This window comes from Amblyraja radiata, chromosome 4 (assembly GCF_010909765.2).
Source record: "Amblyraja radiata isolate CabotCenter1 chromosome 4, sAmbRad1.1.pri, whole genome shotgun sequence".
Lineage (NCBI taxonomy): Eukaryota > Metazoa > Chordata > Chondrichthyes > Rajiformes > Rajidae > Amblyraja > Amblyraja radiata.
In genome coordinates, this window is record NC_045959.1 from 22,265,377 (window position 1) to 22,276,291 (window position 10,915).

Sequence of the window (10,915 nt, forward strand, 5' to 3'; positions counted from 1 at the left end):
TAACTTCCCTTCCTCATTGCAGACATGAGAAGAGATGATCCAACCATTTTAATGTCAGTGTTATTTGGACTGAATCCAAAGTGTTATCTTTATCATGTAAACCTCCCAGTGAGAAGTTTCACCGTTCCCCTCGCCCACTCCTCCCCCCCCCCCCCCCCCCTCCCACTGCTGACCTAACCAGTAAGGACCATGCACGAGAAGTTCGGATACAATAGCATGCAATTTTGAGTCTACATTTGACAGGCATTGTCAGGGCAGTAAAGGTCTCACAATGGAGTCAGTGCTCATGCTTTGAAAGAGGCCTTTGTGAATATAGGTTCAGGTAGAATCCCGTCAGTTACTTGTGACTGTTCCATCATTCAATCAGACCATGCCTGATCCATGACTGAACTCCACTCACCCATACATTTCCCTAGATTGCTAAACACTTTGGTCAACAAAATATCAATCTCAGATTTAAAATTAACGATCGATGTGCATAACAATTATCATTTGTAGAAGAGATTCTCATATTTCTACCAGTTCCTGAGGATAAACGTATTTTCTAATTTCACTGCCACAAGATCTGATTCAAATTTTTAGATTGTTTCCCCAAGTCTCGCTATTCCCATCCAGTAAAAATCGTTACCCTCTCAACATTCTCAATTCCTTAGAACGGATTTAAAGATCAAACCACATCCATTTCAGGGAATATAGATGCTTATTTGTGCAATTTCCCATTCTAAAGTAATTTCCTGCACTCCCTCCAAGACCAATATAACCTTCCTAAGCTGTGCGCCATGAACAGCTCAATGAGCACTAGGTGTGGTCTAACCAGGATTTGGTTGGAAGCCAGGGCTATAACCTAGGTCCATTGCTGGGTGGCCTTAAAAATTGCCTGTTTCAAACAAGAACTGATGTGAAATGGAAGTCTGGTCCTGTAAGATGGAAGTAGGTCCTGGAATGCAAATGGGAAGACAATTCACACTTTAAGTTGGAATAACTTTGGAATTACTTTCTAAAGTAATTCTTGATTAGTACGGGTGTCAGAGGTTATGGGGAGAAGGCGGGAGAGATAGATCAGCCATGATTGAATGGCGGAGGAAACTAGATGGGCCGAATGGCCTCATTCTACTCCTATCGCATGATAGAAACATAGAAAACAGGTGCAGGAGTAGGCCATTCGGCCCTTCGAGCCTGCACCGCCATTCAATATGATCATGGCTGATCATCCAACTCAGTATCCTGTACCTGCCTTCTCTCCATACCCCCTGATCCCTTTATCCACAAGGGCCACATCTAACTCCCTCTTAAATATAGCCAATGAACTGGCCTCAACTACCTTCTGTGGCAGAATTCCAGAGATTCACCACTCATGATCTTATGATCTTAAAGTCTAAAGTCTACTGAAAGCTTAAACAGTGCTCACTCTGGCCAATTCCAAGGGCAATGGAACTGGAGGAGGTCTGACAACGAGAGTACTGAGGAACAGATGGACATCGGTGTACAAAGATAGAAGCTGTCAGCACAGGTAGATAAGATGAGGAAGAAGGCATATTGGATACTTGTACTTAGTAAATAGTAAATGATACAGTAAGACAGGACCCTTCAAAGCATTATTCTACAGAGGGAACATGGCGCATAGGTCAATAGCTCCCTGAAAGTGGTAAAACAAGTTGGCAGGGTGGTAAAGAAGCACACAGCATGCTTTCCTTCTTCAGTTAGGGTAGAGTATAAAAGTTGTCAAGTCAAATTGCTGCTATATTAAATGTTGTTTAGGTTGCATTTGGAGTATTATGTGCAATTTTGGTCACCAAATCACAGGAAGGATATTTAGTTTAGTTTAGTTTAGTTTAGAGATATGGCATGAAAGCAGGCTCTTCAGCCCATCAAGTCCACTCCAACCATCGATCACCTTTTCACACAAGTCTTATGTTATCCCACTGTCTCATCCACTCCCTACACACTCCGGGCAATTTGCAGAGGCCAATTAACCAACAAACGCGCATGTTTTAGCGATGTGGGAGGAAACCGGAGCACCATTAAGAAACCCACGTGGACACAGGGAGAACGTGCAAACTGCACAGAGACAGCATCTGGGGCTAGGATCGAACCTAGGTCTTCGATACTGTGAGGAAGCAGCTCCACCAGTTGCACCCCTGTGCCACCCTCAAAGGAGGCTTTGGGATATGGAGGCCCTGGATAGGGTGCTGAAGAGGCTCATCATGATGCTGTTTGGATTCCAGGTTGTTAGCTATAAGGAGAGGTCTGTCAAACTTGGATTATTTTCTCTATTGCATCAGAGGCTGAAGGAATGACCTTATAATATATAATTATGAAACACAAAGATCGGATAAGTAGTTATAGTGTTTTTTTCCCAGGGCAGAAATTTCAAGCACTCGACAACATAGATTTAAAATGAGAAGAAGAATGTTTAAAGGAGCAAGTTTTTTTTTACACAGAAAGTGGTAGGTGCCTGGAACACTGTGCCAGGGGTAGCGGTGGAAGGAGACACAATGGCAACATTAGGATAGGTGCGTAAAAAGGCATGGAATGGAGGGATATCGAGAATGTGCAGGCTGATGGGATTAGTTTAAATTGGCATTATTGTCAACACAGACATGGCAGACCAAAGGCATTGCTCCTGTGCTGTTCTGTTCTGTGTTTAAATGTTCTATTGGCCAGGCGCAGATGGTAAGAGCAGGAAAAATCTATATTACTAAAAGGCTGATCTTGATCACTTCCTGTTGTTCTGTATATTGATTTTAGAAAAAACGCTGACACTTACGGCTGTGATTTTTGGCCATCTTACTCAGAGTCCCACTCTGCTGCGCAGGACAAGAGCATTTTTCCCATCGATGAAAAATAAAAGAGTTATTAGTGTTTAACAAATGTTGAGATTCTCTCTCCAGAAGGCCACGCCCTTTCCGGAGGGACTATAAAACCCGGAAGTGTTGAGTGCCTCAGTCTGTCTCCGCAAAATGGGGAAGCGAGAGGGTCACATCTCTCAGTCTGAGCTGTGAATAACACTGGACACATGTCTACTAACCTGTGAGTGGTTTTACTGACCTGTAGTGCCCTTAATGTGGTTTGAAAATATAGTTTGGAAATGCTAAAGCTGTGTTACCTATGGTTTAGAAATGCTAAAGCTGTGTTGCCTAATTAAAGTTGCCTTGCCTAATTAAAGTTGCCTTGCCTAATTGAAGTTGCATTGCCTTCTATATAATTAAAAGTCAAATCTTGACCACTTCCTGATGTGCCTTATATTGATTTTACAAAAAATGCTACCACGTACTGCTGTGATTTTTGGCCATCTTACTCAGAGTCTCCCTCCGCTCATCAGGTGCCGAGGATTTTTCCCATCGATTAAAAATAATCGATTTATTAGTGTTTAAAAAATGTTGAGATTCTCTCTCCTATCAATCACGCCATGAATGGCACACCCTTCTGGTGGGGGGGGGGGGAGGGACTATAAAACCCAGAAGTGTGGGCGTGGCTCAGTCTCTGCAAGATGGAGGAGGGAGAGGTCACGACTCGCTGTCTTTAGTGGCCTTGCACCCTGCTTGAAATGGTATGAAACTGCACTTGAATTTGGTGGCCTTGCACCCTGCTTGAAGTGGTAAGAAACTGCACTTGAATTTGGTGGCCTTGCACTCTGCTTGAAATGGAATTTCAAGGAATAGCCATGTCAACTGCCAGCCCACCAGCCATGAGTGAGTGAGCTGCCAGCACAACAGGCATGAGTGACTGAACCGCCAGCCCAAGAATCCATTCGGCCCACAATTACCATACTAGCCCACGAAACCAGTCCCTTCAGCTCACAACACCCATACTAGCGTTCCAGAAAGCCCCCCCCCCCCCCCCCCCCCCCCCCCCCACTGGCCACCAATATTGGAATTGGTGGAGAGGTGGAATATTGTGTTGGGGGACCAGCCCTCCCGAACGGGTCCCTCTTCGTCTAGTGTTTTTATAAAACAATGGTTAGGCCATAGCTGGAGTACAGTATGCAGTTCTGGTTGCCACGCTACAGGAAGGACATGATCGCAACTGATGAAGATATGCAAGATATTCACTGGATGTTCTCTGGAATGGAACGCTTAAGTTACAGAGAGAGTTTGCATAGAGTAGATTTGTTAACCTTAGAATGGTAGAATCTTAGGGGAGAATCAAATTGATGTACAACATTATGAGGAGTAGAGATAGGGAATAGATCAGGGGAAACATTCCCTCGTTCCAGAGGTGACTACAACCATTCAAGTTCAAGTTCAAGTGAGTTCAAGTAAGTTTATTGTCATGTGTCCCTGTATAGGACAATGAAATTCTTGCTTTGCTTAAGCACACAGAAAATAGTAGGCATTTACTACTATACCATAACACACAGGTTAATGATAGAGAATTAAAGGAGGAGATCTGAGGAATAATTAATTTTTACAGTGATGATTGTTGGAATCTGGAACACATTGCCCGATAGAGTGGAGGCAGAAACTCTTGCATTATTTGAGAAAGCTAGACATATATTTGAATCGCCAAGGAATGGAAAGGTTACAGAGCAAGTGTTGGTAAATGGGAAGTGGGAAACCGGAGTAACCGGGATGCCCGTATGGTCAAAGGTGCAATTTGCAGACAGCAGCCAAGATCAGGATTGAACCTGAACCCCCAGCACTGCAAGGCTCTCTCAGCACTGTCTAAATATGGGAGTGGGTTTTCTACTTGACATAAAAAGAAACTGCTGGAACTAGTTGGCAGGTCAGGCAGCATTTTGATGCAGCTCGAAGCTCTTACAGCTCCAGCAACCTGGATTTGGGTTTAACTCAGGTACTGTCTTGTGTGGAGTTTGCACGTTCTCCCTGTGACCATCTGATTGTCATTGCTTCCCCCCACACCCCAAAGAAGTGCAAGTTGGTAGGTTAGTTGACCGCTGTAAATTGTCGCTCGTGCATTGGTGAGTGATAGAATCCAAAGGGAGGGTTGATGGGAATGTGAGTGAATAAAATGGATGAGTGTAAATGGGTGCTCAATGGTCAGCATTGTTAAATTGGGCCAAGGGTCTGTTGCCCTGCTGTATGATGCTCTTAAAGGCCTGTCCCACTTGGGCGACCTAATCCGCTAGTCCAGAATAGTGTCTTCGACCTTGAAGCTCGAGGGCACTCTCCAGGAAAGCCTCGAGCTGGATCGACCGAACCGCGAGCTGCATCGACTGACCACACACACACACACACATCGTGAAGGTGGGGGCCATGGAAAGCAGAGGAGCGCTGTCTGCGCGATGAAGAGGAAGGTAAACAGCTGCCACAGTGTACGGTAAGTCCTTTAGAGAGCGCACAGGGAGAGGGGGGAGAGAAGGGGAGAGAAAGAGAGAGAAGAGGTGAGAAAAGAGGGAGAGAAGGGGAGAGGAGTGGTGAAACTTTAAAGAAGTATAATAAAGTTTAGCGGGTCTTCCTTGGTCCTGAAACTCCAATGAGTCAATCAAAATGCCCGGTCAACGAAGGAGATTGCCTACGGCTGCCCTCGACTGCCTGTAAGTAGATAGCGACCTCACTCCACTGCACTACGAGTTAAAAAGACCCATGCCAACCAAATTTTACCCGCGGAAAAATTTTCAATATACTAAAAAATATTCCGCGACCTAGCTGAGGCCGCGAGTATTCAGGAACTTCCCTCGAGCACGAAGGAGAGTTCCAACGACCTCATAGGACCTCCTAGGACCTCGTGTCGACCATGCTGCGAGTTTGAGTCCAGGGCAAACTCTTCTAAACTAACAGATTAGGTCGGCCAAGTGGGTCAGCCCCTAAAAGGTGAAAATCACTTTGTATCTAGGTGGTGAGTTACATTGCACCACTCTTATGCACTGAGGACATCTGCTGGTTTCACCTCTCATGTACAGCTCAGGAACACAGCATCAGTAATTTAATTCGCTATTCATGCAGCCCTTTATCATTGCCACTTATTATAAAGGGCAGCTCATCATTACTTATTAGATTCGTCTTTTTCTTTATGTAGCAGCGGAATGTTTTGAACTAGTAAAATAGTTTTAAGGTTTCCTGGCTCCACCCCATTGTTAGATAAAACCAGGGAAAGTGTAGGTTATGACATGTTTCAAAGGAAAGACAAGCAGGAACAGTTTAATAGCCATGGTGTGTGTGATGGGTATACAATAGACAATAGACAATAAGTGCAGGAGGAGGCCATTCGGTACTTTGAGCCAGCACCGTCATTCACTGTGATCATCGCTGATCATCCACAATCAGTACCCCGTTCCTGCCTTCTCCCCATATCCCTTTAAGAGCTCTATATTTCCTCCTCATAGGCTCCAAAGCCACACTCAGCAAAATCAATAACCCCATTCTCACCATCGACGGCACCACTGTCTCCCCATCTCCCCAGGCCCGCAACCTTGGCGTGATCTTTGATTCCACCCTCTCCCTTGAGCCTCACATCCGCCATGTCATTAAAACCTCCTTCTTTCAGCTCCGCAACATCGCCAAACTCAGACCCTCTCTCACACCGCCTGCTGCTGAAAGACTCATCCATGCCTTCATCTCCTCCCGACTGGACTATTGCAACTCACTTCTCCTTGGCATCAGCTCCACCTACATCAACCGACTCCAACTGGTCCAGAACACAGCCGCCCGACTCATCACCCACACCAAATCCTGGCATCACATCACTCCAGTCCTCAAAAAACTTCACTGGCTTCCCATCTCCCACCGGATCACCTACAAAATCCTGGTCCTCACCTACAAAGCCCTCCACCATCTGGCCCCCCCATATCTCACTGACCTCCTCTCCCCCTACCAACCCTCACGGTCCCTCAGATCCACATCAGCCAGTCTCCTCTCCATCCACAAGTCCAACCTCCGCAGTTTTGGGGACAGAGCCTTCTCCAGGGCAGCTCACAGGCTCTGGAACTCCCTCCCCCAACTGAACCGCAATTCCGTGTCCCTCACCATCTTCCAGTCCCGCCTCAAGACCCATCTCTTCACCTCTGCCTATCCTTAGCCCCACGTCCCCGTCCCTTTTCATCTGTGCATTAATTGCCTCATACTGTGTTTTGTATTGAATTCTGTCTTTACTTTGTGTACTAGTCATGTCTCTACTATTTATTTCATTCCCCTTACATGTTTTCCCTCTACATGCTCAATTTTTGTAAGGTGTCCTTGAGACTCTTGAAAGGCGCCCATAAATAAAATTTATTATTATTATGATTATCTAACTCTCTCTTGAAAGCATCCAGAGAATTGGCCTCCACTGCCTTCTGAGGCAGAGAATTCCACAGATTCACAACTCCCTGGGTGAAAAAGGTTTTCCTCATCTCTGTTCCAAACGGTCTATCCCTTATTCTTAATTTGTGGCCCCCTGGTTCTGGACTCCCCCAACAGCGTGTCTAATCCATTAATAATCTTATATGTTTAAATGGTTTAATATAGGGTAAAAAGAGTTTATTTTGTGCAAGAGGTATTAAGGGGAAAGTGGGTGAATTTAGAGCAGGAGATGTTTGCGCCAATATTTTACAAAGAGAGTGGGGAGGGCCTAGAATGTGCTACCAGGGGTAAATACAAAAATGGCATCTCAGAGGCTTTTAGATAGGCAAATACATATGCATGAACTGGAGAGATATGGATCATGCACAAGAGCTAGATTAAATTTGGCATTATGTTCGGCACAGACATCGTGGTCCAAAGGACCTGTTCCTGTGCTGGACTGCTCTTTCTTGTAATTTCATAGCCAACAAAGCGCCTTTTGAAATGAATTCAATGTTAGGATGCCGGGAATGTGTTTGCCAAATTGTGCATAGCAAGACCACAAAAAAAAATGGCAACTGTACTAATCTTCAGTTTTATGAGTGACGTTGACTGAGGTTTAATAATAATAATAATAATAATAATAATAAATTTTATTTTTGGGCGCCTTTCAGACATCTCAAGGACACCTTACAAAGATTAACAGGAGTAAAAAACATATAATCAGAATAAAATAAATAATAAAGACATCACAGAAACACAAATTAAAAACAGAATTCAGTCCAAAAACAAAAAATCAAAAACACAATGTGAAGAGAGAGCAGCGGCAGCTAAAGCGCGCCAGCGTCCACTCTCTCCTCACGGCAGCCATCTTGGACAAAGACTAACAGGATTACGTACAGACAAAAAATCATCCCCCCACACTGGATACCACTGTGGGGGAAGGCACAATGTCCAGTCCCCAACCCGAAGTTCACCCAAAGTCAGGCCTATTGAGGCCACCGCAGTTGCCTCTACGGAAGCCCGATGTTCCTGGCCGTTCTCACCGGGTGGTATTGCTCCGGTGTCGGGAGAGTCCACTCAGCGGCTGGGCCACCTGGAACGGCCGCTTCCTGACTGGGGACCGCGGCTTCCGAAGCCGACAAGGCCGCGCCGGTTTGGAGCTCCCAGGCTCCCGATGTTGAAATCGGCGCCGCCCGCTCCGCTCCGCAGACCCGCAGCCCAGAGGTGTTGAACTCGGCGGTCTCAGCTCACCGGAGCTCCAGCGCGTCGATCCAGTGCGGCGACCCAGGCAAGGCATCGCCCGCTCCACTCCGCTCCGCGATAGCGCTCCAGCGCTGTGCCGCCACCGAGGCCGAGGTGCTGGGCGGTCCCCGCCAGGAAACGGCGCTCCAAGCCCGCTGGTAGGCCGCGAGGACGGGTCGACGGGCAGCCCGGAGAAAAAGCTGCCTCACCGACCAGGTAGGGACCTAGAAACAAAATTGCCCCCTACCCCCCACATTTAAAAGTCCATTTCTCCAAACGAACAAGACACAGGACTAACTAAAAACTTTTTTAAAAAAGCGAAATAAACGGACGGCTGCTGGTTAGCAGCCGTTCCCCAAGATGGCTCCTCCTCCAGGTTTAAACATTAGTCAGGGCATTGGGGACGACTGCTTCACCATCCATCTAGCCTTGACAGCTTTTAGCTCCCCTGAGAGACCAGACCTTTGACAATGTTGCCCTCGAGGGTCACTCCAGATTTTTAGGTGAATTTCAATGCATTAGGATTTGAACCCATCATATTTTGATCCAGGGTGAAGAGAATTCTATCACATGAACCAAAGCTGGCAATGTGACTGCTCTATTCAACACACCCTGTGTAAGTTGGAACTGCAGATGCTGGGTTATACTGAAGATAAACACAAAAGGATTCATATCCCTTCTTTTTAGATGTGCCTATCTAAAAGTATTTTAAACACCACTGTTGTATCTGCCTACACCACCAGCCCTGGCAGCGTGTTCCAAGCACATCCAGGTACCCACCAACCTCTGGGCATAAAACATATCCCACACATCTTCACCTTAAACTTATGCCCTCTATTCATTGGCATTTTCATCTTGGGAAAATGCTTCAATCTCCACCACCACCACAGGATGTCTAGTTTGTCTGTCCTATCTATAAATAAAGACCTATACATCTACAGAATTTTCAATTGAACCAGCTTCAACAGCTTCCAATGGGAAGGGTTCTAGAATGTCACTGCCCTGTGTTATGAAGTGCCCCATGAATGCTCTAAATTGTAAGGTTATGCCCTCTGCCTCTAAACACCCCTCATCAATCAAACACTCCATTACATCGTAATAGAAACATAGAAACATAGAAATTAGGTGCAGGAGTAGGCCATTCGCCCCTTCGAGCCTGCACCGCCATTCAATATGATCATGGCTGATCATCCAACTCAGTATCCCGTACCTGCCTGCTCTCCATACCCTCTGATCCCCTTAGCCACAAGGGCCACATCTAACTCCCTCTTAAATATAGCCAATGAACTGGCCTCGACTACCCTCTGTGGCAGGGAGTTCCAGAGATTCACCACTCTCTGTGTGAAAAAAGTTCTTCTCATCTCGGTTTTAAAGGATTTCCCCCTTATCCTTAAGCTGTGACCCCTTGTCCTGGACTTCCCCAACATCGGGAGCAATCTTCCTGCATCTAGCCTGTCCAACCCCTTAAGAATTTTGTAAGTTTCTATAAGATCCCCTCTCAATCTCCTAAATTCTAGAGAGTATAAACCAAGTCTATCCAGTCTTTCTTCATAAGACAGTCCTGACATCCCAGGAATCAGTCTGGTGAACCTTCTCTGCACTCCCTCTATGGTAATAATGTCCTTCCTCAGATTTGGAGACCAAAACTGTACGCAATACTCCAGGTGTGGTCTCACCAAGACCCTGTACAACTGCAGTAGAAGCTCCCTGCTCCTATACTCAAATCCTTTTGTTATGAAAGCTAACATACCATTCGCTTTCTTCACTGCCTGCTGCACCTGCATGCCTACTTTCAATGACTGGTGTACCATGACACCCAGGTCTCGCTGCATCTCCCCTTTTCCTAGTCGGCCACCATTTAGATAATAGGTAATCTTCTGTGTCCATGAATAAGAAGCTGTTAAGTAATGGAAAATACTCCTTCTTCCACCCTCAGTCCATCCACCAAGCTTCTACATTTACACCAACCCTCTCACTGAGCTATGTGGCCTCTCGTCCAAAAGCCTGTCATTTTGTAACCTTTCACATTTTAAATGGGCAGTTCAACCTGCTCCATGTGAAAAGAAAGAACCTGGCGAGGATGGAGGGTGAACAAAAATAAAGTAACGTAAACAAGAGCATACAAACAGGAGTACTACAGGGAGTAGGGCATGCAGCCAACATATCTGGACATCATTGTGGATCTGGAAGTTAGCTCCATTTAGCCAGCTGAGTCAAAATGAATCAATAACCTTGGCAAGCCAAAAAATGCAGCAGTTGCAATTTAGAACTTTTTATTTGATGCTGACAGTTGCTGATGGGCTCCAGAGCATAATCCCCAGGCACATCCTTCTTCAGTATCTCATCCTTTGATTGTCTAGATGGCTTATGCAGACCTCCATGAAGCATGAAGGGGTACAAACCATACACATGTAAAATAAAATAGTGGGGAGAGCGAAGATGTGGAAGAC